This window comes from Pristiophorus japonicus, chromosome 1 (assembly GCF_044704955.1).
Source record: "Pristiophorus japonicus isolate sPriJap1 chromosome 1, sPriJap1.hap1, whole genome shotgun sequence".
Lineage (NCBI taxonomy): Eukaryota > Metazoa > Chordata > Chondrichthyes > Pristiophoridae > Pristiophorus > Pristiophorus japonicus.
Window position 1 is genome coordinate 177,131,614 of NC_091977.1, and position 12,492 is coordinate 177,144,105.

At 44.3% G+C, this 12,492-nt stretch overlaps 1 protein-coding gene across 1 annotated transcript in view; it reads left to right on the forward strand.

The window, feature by feature from the left end:
• The window catches only part of LOC139259705 (ATP-dependent Clp protease ATP-binding subunit clpX-like, mitochondrial), a 98,402-nt gene that overhangs the window by 32,878 nt on the left and 53,032 nt on the right, over positions 1–12,492 (forward strand). The gene's annotated exons all lie outside the window — the stretch shown is intronic.

A 12,492-nucleotide genomic window follows, 5' to 3' on the forward strand; every position in this document is an offset into this window, starting at 1 on the left:
CATAAATACTGTGGCAACAAGAGCAGGTCAGATGCTAGGTATTCTGTGACGAGTGACTCACCTCCTGACTTTTCAAAGCTGTTCCACCATCTACAAGCCACAAGTCAGGAGTGTGATTGAATACTCTCAACTTGCCTGGATGAGTCCAGCTCCGACAACACTCAAGAAGTTCGACAAAATCCAGGACAAAACCATCGCTTGATTGACACTCCATCCACCACCTTAAGAAATCTGTTTTCACAAAAGAGAGGGACAATGCAAACATTGCAACCAGGGAGGAGGAGTGTGAAATATTAGACAAAATAAACATAGTGAGAGAGGAAGTATTCAGGGGTTTAGCAGCTTTGAAAGTGGATAAATCCCCAGGCCCGGAAGAAATGTATCTCAAGCTGTTAAGAGAAGCAAGAGAAGAAATGGCAGAGGCTCCGACCATCATTTTCCAATCCTCTCTGGCTACGGATGTGGCACTGGAGGACTGCTAACGTTGTACTGTTTAAAAAGGGAAAAAGGGATAGACCGAGTAATTATAGGCCAGTCAGCCTAACTTCGGTGGTGGGAAAATGATTGGAATAAATTCTGAGGGAATGGATAAGTCTTCATTTAGAAAGACACAGATTAAGGACAGTCAGCATGGATTGTTAAAGGAAGGTCATGCCTGACTAACTTGATTGCATTTTTTGAGAAAGTAACAAGGAGGGTCGATGAGGATAGTACATTTGATGCAGTGTATGTGGATTTTAGCAAGGCTTTTGATAAGGTCTCACATGGCAGACTGGTTACGAAAGTAAAAGCCCATGGATCCAAAATTGGCTCAGAGGCAGGAAGTAAAAGGTAATCATCGATTGGTGCTTTTGTGACTGGACGGCCAGTTCCAGTGGGGTTTTGCAGGGCTTGGTACTAGGTCCCTTGCTTTTTGTGGTATTTATCAATGATTTAGACTTGAATATAGGGGGTATGATTAAGAAGTTTGCAGATGATATAAAAATTGGCCATGTGGTTGATAATGAAGAAGAAAGCTGTAGACTCCAGGAAGATATCAATGTACTGGTCAGGTGGACAGAACAATGGCAAATGGAATTCAATCTGGATAAGTGTGAGGTAATGCATTTGGGGAGGGCTAACAAGGCAAGGGAATACACAATAAATGGTAGGACACTGAGAAGTGTAGCGGAACAGTGGGACCTTGGAGTGCATGTCCACAGATTCCTGAAAGTAGCAAGACAGGTCGATAAGGTGGTTAAGAAGGCATATGGGATACTTGCCTTTATTAGCTGAATTATAGAATATAAGAGCGAGGAGGTTATGCTTGAATTGTATAAAGCACTAGTTAGACCACAGCTAGAGTACTGCATGCAGTTCTGGTTACCACATTACAGGAAAGATGTGATTGCACTCGAGAGTGTAGAGAGGAGATTTACGAGGATGTTGCCTGGACTGGAGAATTTTAGCTATGAGGCTGGGGTTGTTTTCTTTGGAACAGAGTAGACAAAGAGAAGACCTAATTGAGGTGTATAAAATTATGAGGGGCCTAGATAAAGTGGATTGGAAGGACCTAGTACCCTCAGCAGAGCAGTCAATAACCAGGGGGCATAGATTTAAAGTAATGGGTAAGAGGTTTAGAGGGGATTTGAGGAGAAATGTTTTCACCCAGAGGGCGGTGGGGGTTTGGAACTCATTGCCTGAAAGGTGGTAGAGGCAGAAACCGTCATAGCATTTAAAAAGTACTTGGATATGTACTTGAGGTGCCGTAACCTTCAGGGCTACAGAACATAGCAGAAAGGAGCAGAAATGAGATTAAAGATTAGAGACATATAAACAGCAGTAAAATTAGAAGTATCTCAAAAATTGCAGGCACTAGATTGAGGAAAATAGCAAAAGTGATGAAGGAGATATTAAATGTCATGTTTGTCAGTGTCCGTAGTGTAACTAATAAAGTTGGTGAGCTGCAGGCACAAATTGCTACATGGGATTATGACATGGTTGCATTAACAGGGACAGAAATGGGTTCTGAATATTCCTGGTCACCAAGTATTCAGTAATGAGAGAGAAATGTTACAGTTCTAAATAAAAAGTATTTACTAGATTATTGTAGGACGGGAGTCTATTTGGCTTGAGTTGAGGAACAAAGGGGGAGCTGTTACATTGCTGAATGTTTGTAGCTTTCTAAAAAACGATGAGAAGGAGATAGATGAGCAAATTTGTTGGCATGTTTCAATGGTGTATAACAAAAATAGAGTAAGAAGATTAGAAGACTTTAATGACCCTAATATAGTCTGTGAAAAACATAGTGCTAAGGGTAGGGAAGGAGAGGAATTTCTAATTTGTGTCGAGGAGAACTTTCTCGATCGATATGTCTTCAGTCCAACAAGGAAGGAAGCAGTGCTGGATCTAGTTCTGGGAAATGAAGGAGGGCAAATGGAGTGAGTTACCATGGGCGATCATCTAGCTAACAGTGACCACAACATAATTCGGCTTAGAGTAATTATGGAAAGAGACCAGAAAATATCTACGGTAAAATTGCACAACTGCGGAAGAGCTCATTTCAATGATTTAAGAAGGGACCTAGCATAGTGTCATATATGTACTTTTGGGATCACTAGCCATTAGATGGCATCACTGTTGGAGGCCATTGGGCTGCACGCACGTGTGTGAAGCCCAAGTATAAAAGGCCAGCCATTTTGTATATTAGTCATTTTGGGCCTTAATAAAGCAGAGCCAAGGTCATACTCTTGGAGTTAAACAGTACTCAGTCTAACAGTTATTGCATCCACAACATTTGGCGACGAGGCAACAAGAACTTTTGATGCAAAATTATCACAATTGGATTGTTGGAGCAATTTGTGGAAGGAGACGATTGGGCAGACTTTATGAGCCATTTGAGCCAGTTCTTCGTGGCGAACAAAATGGAGGAGGTCGGCGACATAGATTGGTGTCGGGCAGTGTTCCTCACGGTTTGCGATCCAAAAATTTATGGTCTGATAAAGAATCTATTCCTGCCTGTGAGTCCAACAGAGAAGATGTATGAAGAATTGTGTACACTGGTACAGGACCACCTTAAGCCAGACGAAGGCATCATCATCATCTCGAGATACAGATTTTACATGCACGTTCGCTCAGAGGGCCAGAATGCGACGGAATTCGTGCCGACCTGAGACGTCTAGCGGGACCGTGTAAGTTCGGGGCTGTGTTGGCAGACATGCTGCGGGACTTCTTTGTAATTGGCATCAACCACGAGGTGATCCTGGCGGCGTAAAATACTGGCGGTGGAGAGGTTGGTCTTGAACAGGGCCATCACGATCGCTCAGTCATGCATGACGATGGATAGAAGTCTAAAGCAGATATCAGTAAAAAATTGATACTCGGCAAGTACTGTAAATATGATTGATTCGGCGTTCGGTAGAGCAGCACATGGCAGGGCCTACCCGACTGCGTACGTGAAACCTGTGGCTGCCCAAAGTCCGCCAGCGGGAATGCGTCCGATTTCTCCATGTTGATGTTGCGAGGGAAATCATCGGCACCAGCAGTGCCGATTTAAGCAATATAGTTACAAAGGCTGCCTGAGAGTGAGGCATCTCCAGCGCAAGTGTCCGCTGATGAGCAAGCGTGCTGCGACACACCACGTGGAGGATGATGGTCAGACTAGTGCGGATTTGGATACGCAATCCAGGATACCAGAGGAGGAAGTATATGGATTGTACTTGTTCCTAACTAAGAGCAAAACGATAATGATCAACGTGAAATTTATTGGGGTGCCGGTATCGATGGAACTGGACACGGGGGTGAGTCAATTGATAATGAGCCAGAGGGCATTCAGCGAACTGTGGGATACTAAGGTTTTGAGGCCCAGGCTGAGTCCAGTCAATGCCAAGTTGTGCACGTACACCAAAGAACTCATAACGGTGATTGGCAGTGCCATAATTAATGTGTCATATGACGGTGCAGTTCATGAGTTACTGCTATGAATTGCCCCAGGCAATGGCCCAACGCTATTTGGCAGGAACTGGCTTGTAAAAACTTGATGCGATTGGAACGACACCAAAGCATTGTCGTCGGAGAAGTACTGAGCAAGTTCCCCTCGCTGTTTGAACCAGGCATCAGCAACTTCACGGGAGCCAAGGTGCAGATCCACGTGGACTCAGATGCAAGACCCATCCATCATAAAGCTCAGGCAGTTCCGTATATGATGAGGGAGAAGGTCAAAATCGAACTGGACAGACTACAGCGTGAAGGGATCATATCACTGGTTGAATTTAATGAATGGGCCAGCTCCATTGTTCCTGTGCTGAAAAGTGATGGCACAGTCAGAATCTGTGGGGACTACAAGGCTACGATCAACAGGGTTTCGAAACAGGATCAGTACCCATTATCGAAGGCTGATGACTTGTTTGCAAAGCTAGCCGGGGGGAAGTCATTTGCCAAACTGGACTTGACGTCGGACTACATGACACAGGAGCTGGTCGAGATGTCGAAGAGACTTACGTGCATTAACACACATAAAGGACTGTTTATTTATCACAGGTGCCCTTTCGCAATTCGCTTGGCTGCAGCAATATTTCAGACGAACATGAAGAGTCTACTGAAGTCCATTCCCAGAACCATCGTGTTCCAAGATGACATCCTGGTCACAGATTGTGACTCCGAGGAACATCTGAACAACGTGGAAGAGGTTCTATATCATCTGGACAAAGTGGGACTCAGACTGAAATGCTTGAAGTGCGTCTTCATGGCACCAGAGGTCAAATTCCTGGGGAGGAAAATTGCTGCTGATGGCATCAGGCCCACGGACGCGAAAACCAAGGCCATCAAGAATGCACCCAGGCCGCAGAATGTGACGGAGCTGCATTCATTCCTGGGTCTACTCAATTACTTTGGTAACTTCCTACCTAAATTGAGCACCTTATTAGAACCACTGCACATGCTGCTAAGAAAAGGCGACAACTGGATGTGGGGTGCGTCTCAAGTCAGAGCTTTTGAGAAAGCCACCAATCTGCTTTGCTCTAACAAGCTGCTGGTACATTATGACCCATGTAAACATTTAGTATTGGCCTGTGGATCTTCGTCATATGGAATTGGTTGCGTACTCCAACAAGCTAATGAGTCAGGTAAACTTCAACCAGTCGCGTATGCTTCAAAAAATTTGTCTAAAGCGGAAAGAGCCTACAACATAGTAGAGAAAGAAGCACTAGCCTGTGTGTATGGGGTTAAAAAGATGCATCAGTACCTGTTTGGTCTTCGGTTTGAACTGGAAACAGTTCACAAGCTGCTCATTTCACTGTTCTCTGAAAACAAAGGTATCAATACCAATGCTTCATCCCATATCTAGAGGTGGGCGCTGATATTATCCGCGTATGATTATGTCATTCACCATAGACCTGGCACCGAGAATTGTGCCGATGCTTTGAGCCGTCTGCCGTTGCCCACACTGGAGGTGGAAATGCCACAACCGGCGGACCTATTGTTAGTTATGGATGCTTTTGAGAGTGAAGGAACCCCTGTCACGACTCAACAAATTAAGACCTGGACCAGCCAGGACCCGATTTTATCGGTGGTGAAGAGATGCCATACCTAAGCAAATGTGCGAGGAGACCAAACCTTACATTCGTCGCAAAGACGAACTGTCTCTTCAGTCGGATTGTATACTGTGGGACAATCGTGTTGTTATGCCCAAGAAAGGGAGAGAGAAATTTGTACGTGAGCTACATAGCACACATCCCTGCATTGTAATGATGAAAGCCATTGCCAGGTCTCATGTATGGTGGCCGGGAATTGACTCTGAGCTGGAATCATGTGTGCATCAGTGCAACACTTGCATGCAGCTCAGCAAAGCACCAGCGGAATCACCGCTGAGTCTATGGTCGTGGCTGTCCAAACCACGGTCCAGGATCCACATAGACTTTGCAGGTCCCTTCCTGGGAAAGATGTTTTTAGTTGTGCTGAATGCATGTTCGAAGTGGATAGAGTGTATAATCATGTGTCATCTAGCACATCCTTAGCTACCATTGAGAATCTCAGTGTCATGTTCGCGACACATGGTCTGCCTGACATCGTTGTTAGCGACAACGGATCGTGCTTCACCAGTCAGGAGTTTCAAGAGTTCTTTTAACTCAATGGTATCAAACATGTAAGGTCAGCACCGTTCAAACCTGCATCCAATGGGCAAGCAGAACGTGCTGTCCAAATCATAAAGCAGAGTATGAAGCGAGTAACTCAAGGATCACTGCAGACCCGCCTGTCATGCATACTGCTTAGTTACAGGACAAGACCACACATGCTTACCGGGGTCTCACCTACTGAACTAATGATGAAGAGAGGTCTCAATATCAAGCTATCTCTTGTACACCCTGACTTGAATAATCATGTTGAATATAGACGACAAAGTCAGCAAGGGTATCATGATCGCGCAGTTGTGTCATGCACTATTTCTGTAAATGATCCTGTATATGTTCTGAATTATGGTCAGTGTCCCAAGCTGGTACTGTCATGATCAAGGAGGGCAACATTTACTGTCAAGCCCAAAAATGCAGGAAACATATGGATCAGACAAAGCTGCGGCACACAGACGAACCAGAACAGTCGGAGGAAGAGACAATTGACGACCAACCAACCTACCTCCAGTTATCAGAGGACTCAATGGCCATTAGTGAATCAGGACTTTCAATCCCTGACATGGCCATTGCCACTCCCACCAGGTCAGCCACCAGTCACAACAGACTCTGAACACTCACCTAAGGCTGGAGTTGAACTGAGATGGTCAACCCGGGAGCGTAAAACACCGGACTGTCTCAATTTGTAAAAGAATGTGTTAATATCTCAGAGGGGGGTAGTGTCATTTATGTACTTTTGGGATCACTAGCCACTAGATGTTGGAGGCCATTGGGCTGCATGCACGTGTGTGCAGCGCAAGTATAAATGGCCAGCCATTTTGTATATTAGTCACTTTGAGCCTAATAAAGCAGAGCCAAGGTCATACCTCTTGGTTAAACAGTACTCAGTCTAACAGTTATTGCATACACAACACATAGTTAGATTGAAAAAGGCGATTACAGGGTAAAGCAGTAATGGAGCAAAAAAAGGCATTCAGATAAAAAATCTTTCAGGGACAAAATAGGCATATTTCTTTGAAGGGAACAGATAGATCATCTAAAGCTAAAGTGCTTTGGATGACAAAGCAAATAGAAGTTAAAATAAAACAGCAAAAGGAGGCTCATGACAAATGTCAGTAGAAAAATTCAGTTAATAACCAGGAAGATTATGAAAAGTTGATGAGGGAATTGAAACAGTAAATACAGGAGGCTAAGAGGGGTTACAAGAACAGATTAGCAAGCAACATTAAATTGAACCCTAATATATTTTATAAACATATAAAGGGTAAGCGGTTAGCTAGGGAAAATGTTGGGCCTATTAAGGACCCTAGGGAAATCTTCATGAAGAGGCTGAGGACATGATTAACGTATTGAATGAGTACTTCACATCTGTCTTCACAAAGGAAGCGGATGATGTGAAGGTTACACTAAAAGAGAGGGAATTTATGGACACATTGGCCTGGAAATCCCGGCCTCCCTGGGTCCGTACGTAGTTCCTATGGACCCGGGAAGGCATCGGAAAAGCCGGTTTTCAGCGCACAATGCGCATGCTCTGAAAACCAGCTTTTCCGATCTGTCAAGCTGGAGCTTGACAGATCCTCTGTATCTCGGGAGTGAGGACATTTACATGGGCAAGATTGCGGTATTTTCCCATATCTTGCCCAGCAAATGTCCTCAAAATTCTTGCACCTGATAAAAGCAGGTGCATAGCGTACTTTTACAGGCATAAGTGTTTAAAAACATACAAAAATATAATTAAATTAAATTTTAAAAACATTTTATCTTTAAAAACCCTGCCCAGTACTTTACATTTATTTTTAACCATAATTTTAAAAACTTTTTAAAAACTCAGAATTTTTTTTTCTATAAGATATTTATTAACTTTGTTTTTTATTTTTTATTATATGTGTTTAGTGTGTTTGTTTTTTTTTCTCATTAATAGCAATGAGAACTCGTCGATACGGGGTTCTCATTGCGATTAATGAGAAAGCTGTGGAATACTGAACCTGATTGGCTGAGCAGCCACACATGACTGCACCTTCTGTGTGGGAACCTGGAGGACAGGAGCGCATTTCGCAGCGGGGAAAGAGAAGGCCTCCCCACTGGAATCCCATGCTCCTCCCGGACCACCAGGTACTTTCGTAGAAACATTTCAGGTCGGAGACAATTGCCCACGGGAAGCCTCCGACCGCAATTGCAGCCACAATAGTAATAGATAGAGAAGATGTTCTAAAAAGATCAGCATTACCGAAAGCTGGTAAGTCACATGGTCCAGATGGAATGCATCCTATGTTGGTGAAAGAAGCAAAGGTAAAAATAACAGAGGCATTGGTCTCAATCTTTCAATCCTTGTTGGATACAGGAGTGATTCCGGAGGACTGGAGGGTTGCTAATTTTATACCACTATTCAAGAAAGGAGAACGGGATAAACCAAGAAACTACAGGCCAGTCAGCCTAACATCACTGGTGGGGAAATTACTGGAAACCATTATCGGGGACAAAATAAACTTTCATTTGGAAAGACATGAGTTAATCAAGGAGAGGCGGCATGGATTTGTTAAAGGCAAATCGTGTCTGACTAACTTGATTGAATTCTCATAGAATCATAGAACAATCATAGAAATTTACAGTACAGAAGGAGGCCATTTCAGCTCTTCGTGTCCGTGCGGGCCAACAAGAGGCTATCCAGCCTAACCTCACTTTCCGGCTCTAGGTCCATAGCCCAGCAGGTTACAGCACTTCAAGTGCACATCCAAGTACTTTTAAAATGTGGTGAGGGTTTTGGCCTCTACCACCCTTTCAGGCAGTGAGTTCCAGACCCCCAAAACCCTCTGGGTGAAGAAATTTCCCCTCAAAACCCCTCTAAACCTTCTACCAATTACTTTAAATTTATGCCCCCTGCAAAGGGAAATAGGCCCTTTCTATCCACTATATCTAGGCACCTCAATTTTATATACCTCAATGAGTCTTCTCTCAGCCTCCTCTGTTCCAAGGAAAACAAGGAGGGAGTTAGATATTGCCCTTACGGCTAAAGGGATCAAGCGGTATAGAGAGAAAGCAGGAAAGGGGTACTGAGGGAATGATTAGCCATGATCTTATTGAATGGTGGGGCAGGCTCGAAGGGCCGACTGGCCTACACCTGCACCTATTTTCTATGTTTCTATTTTCTATGTTTCTATGTCTAAACCCAGCCTATCCAATCTGTCCTCAGCTAAGATTGTCCACTCCCGGCAACATCCTCATAAATCTCCTCTGTACCCTCTCCAGTGCAATCACATCCTTCCTGTAATGCGATGATGAGAACTGCACACAGTACTCTAGCTGTGGCCTAACCCGTGTTTTATACAAATTAAGCATAACCTCCCTGCTCTTGTATTCTATGCCTCGGCTAATAAAGGGAAGCATTCTGTATGCCTTCTTAACCACCTTATCCACCTGGCCTGCTACCTTCAGGGATCTGTGGACATGCACTCCAAGGTCCCTTTGTTCCTCTTCACTTCTCAGTGGCCTACCATTCATATATCTTCCTGCAGTCTATAGCTTTCTTCTTCATTATCAACCACACAGCTGATTTTAGCATCATCTGCAAACTTCTTAATCATACCCCCTATATTCAAGTCTAGATCATTAATGTAAACCACAAAAAGCAAGGGAACTCCACTGGAAACAGCTTCCAGTCACAAAAACACCCATCAACCATTACACTCTGCCTCCTGCCTTTAAGTCAATTTTGGCTCCAACTTGCCACTTTGCCCTGGATCCCATGGACTTTTACTTTCGTGACCAGTCTGCCATGTGAGACCTTATCAAAAGCCTTTGATGAGGTAACAGAGAAGGTTGATCAAGGTAGTGCAGTAGATGCTGTATATATGAATTTTCGAAAGGCATTTGACAAAGTGCCACACAAAAGACTTGTTAAGTAGATGGAAGCCCTTGGAATTAAGGGAAAAATGGCAGTATGGATACAAAATTGGCTCAGTGACAGGAAGCAAAGGGTGGATGTGGATGGATGTTTTTCAGACTGGGGGATCGTTTGCAGTGGTGTTCCCCAAAGGCCAATTTTGGGTCCATCATTATTCTTTACAATTTTTATCAACAACCTAGACTCAGGTAAGGAACAGCACTATAAAATTTGCAGCTGATATGAAACGTGGAAAGGTAGTAAATTGCGATGAGGATATTTATAGGGGGAGAAATTGGGCTGGTTTGCGCCTTCCGTTAGTGTCTGCCGGAAGTGGTAACGGGGCGCTAAGGGGTGACCGACCAGGCGTGGTGAAATCATCGATGCCCATAAACTTCCCTGGCAGTTTTGCGCTGGCGTTAGACTTACCGCCTTGCTCTCTTGTGCCCCGTAGATCGTAACGTGATCCAGTGCGCAGTGCCAGTTACTGCCCGGGATGTAATATTCGCTCCAACCCCCTACAACATCGCTGGGCATCAACAAAGGCGGCTGTAGGAGGCATTGTCACCTCGGCTGGCCGCCTGGGAACAATATTTAAAGGCAGTGGTGGTCAGGTAGGCAAAATGTATTTACCTCCACATTCTGGTGCCTCCTGATTTCTTTTGTCCCCGTGATTGCTTGGGGCTGCTATGCACATAGTGCAGGTGCCGTGGGCCAACATCATCATAGGCAGTCCCTTGAAATTGAGGAAGACTTGTTTCCACTCTAAAAGTGAGTTCTCAGGTGACTAACAGTCCAATACGGGAATTACAGTCTCTGTCACAGGTGGGACAGACAGTCGTTGGAGGAAAGGATGGGTGGGAAGTCTGGTTTGCCGCACACCCCTTCCGCTGTCTGCGTTTGTTTTCTGCATGCTGTCGGCGATGAGACTCAAGATGCTCAGTGCCCTCCCGGATGCTCTTCCTCCACTTAGGGCAGTCTTTGGCCAGGGACTCCCAGGTGTCGGTGGGAATGTTGCACTTTATCAAGGAGGCTTTGAGGGTGTCTTAGAAATGTTTCCTCTGCCCACCTGGGGCTCGCTTGCCATGTAGGAGTACTGAGAAGAGCGCTTGCTTTGAGAATCTGTGTCTGGCATGCGGACAATGTGGCCTGCCCAACGGCCCAAAAGACACAGGATGAAGATTCATTCAACCCATCATTGGCTCTTCCCTTTAAGCGAGGGAAGGAATCTGTAAAGACGGCAGCACTGCACTGAACATTGCTCAGTGCTCTGCCAATACTGCCTCTCTCACTCCCTTTAGTGTTCGAAGGGAAATGCTCTACTTCCCTCTTGGACTGCTAAACCGGACGTTTCTAGCAGCAGCAAATATTTTTTTCCTGCCGATATTTTTGCGCTTCCCGAAATGGTATTGCCCCAAATGGGGCGCTATGCATTTTCAAGCCCATAGACTTCAGGATGACCTATACAGGATAGGGAAATGGGGCGAAGCATGGCAGATGGAGTTTAATGCGGAGAAGTGTGAAATTATTCACTTTGAAGGGACTAATTTGGAAAGACAGTATACTATAATGGCACGATTTTGAAAAGTGTAGATGAACAGAAAGTTTGGTGTCCATATACACAAATCTTTAAGAGTGGCAGGACGAGTTGATAAGGTGGTTATAAAAAGCATATGGTTTACTTGGGTTTACAAGTACATGAATAAAATGTAAAAACAAAGAGATCATGCTCGAACTTTATAAATCACTGGTTAGGCCTCAGCTGGAGTATTGTGGATAATTCTGGACACCAGACTTCAGGAAAGATGTAAAGGCCTTAGAAAGGCTATAGAGGAGGTTTACCAGGATGTTACCAGGGATGAGGGACTTCAGTTATGAGGAGAGGTTGGAAAAGTTAGGAATGTTCTCTTTGGAACAGAGAAGGTTAAGAGGTGACCTAATAGGGGTTTTCAAGATGATGAGAGGTTTTGAGAGAGTAGAGAGAGAAAAACTATTCCCTTTGGCGAGTGGGTCAATAACTAGGCATCATAGATTTAAAATCAATGGCAAAAGATCTAGAGGGGAGATGAGGAGAAATATTTTCACTCAGGGTTGTCAGGGTCTGGAACGCTCTACCTGAAAATGTGGTGGAAGCTGATTCCATAAATAATTTTAAAATGGAGTTAAAATGGACAGCTACTTGAGGATGAGGAACTTACAGTGTTACAGACAAAAAGCAGGAATGTGGGACTATGCTCAACTGCACTTTCAAAGAGCTGATCCCTCCTTAAACACCTCCTAAAACCTACCTCTTTGACCAAGCTTTTGGTCAGCCCTTCGAGGAGATGAAATTGGGTCTTGAGTGGTAGCCCAACACAGCGATAATGAATCAGCAGAAAATTTTAACTCGTTTTTTTATTTTATCTTCCAAAAGCCCCTTGGCACATTTTGATTCTAATGCAAATATCCCAGTCTGTGATGCAGTGCACTAACATGTTGGGCTTTGGGTTTTAAATTTAAAGCAGAAAA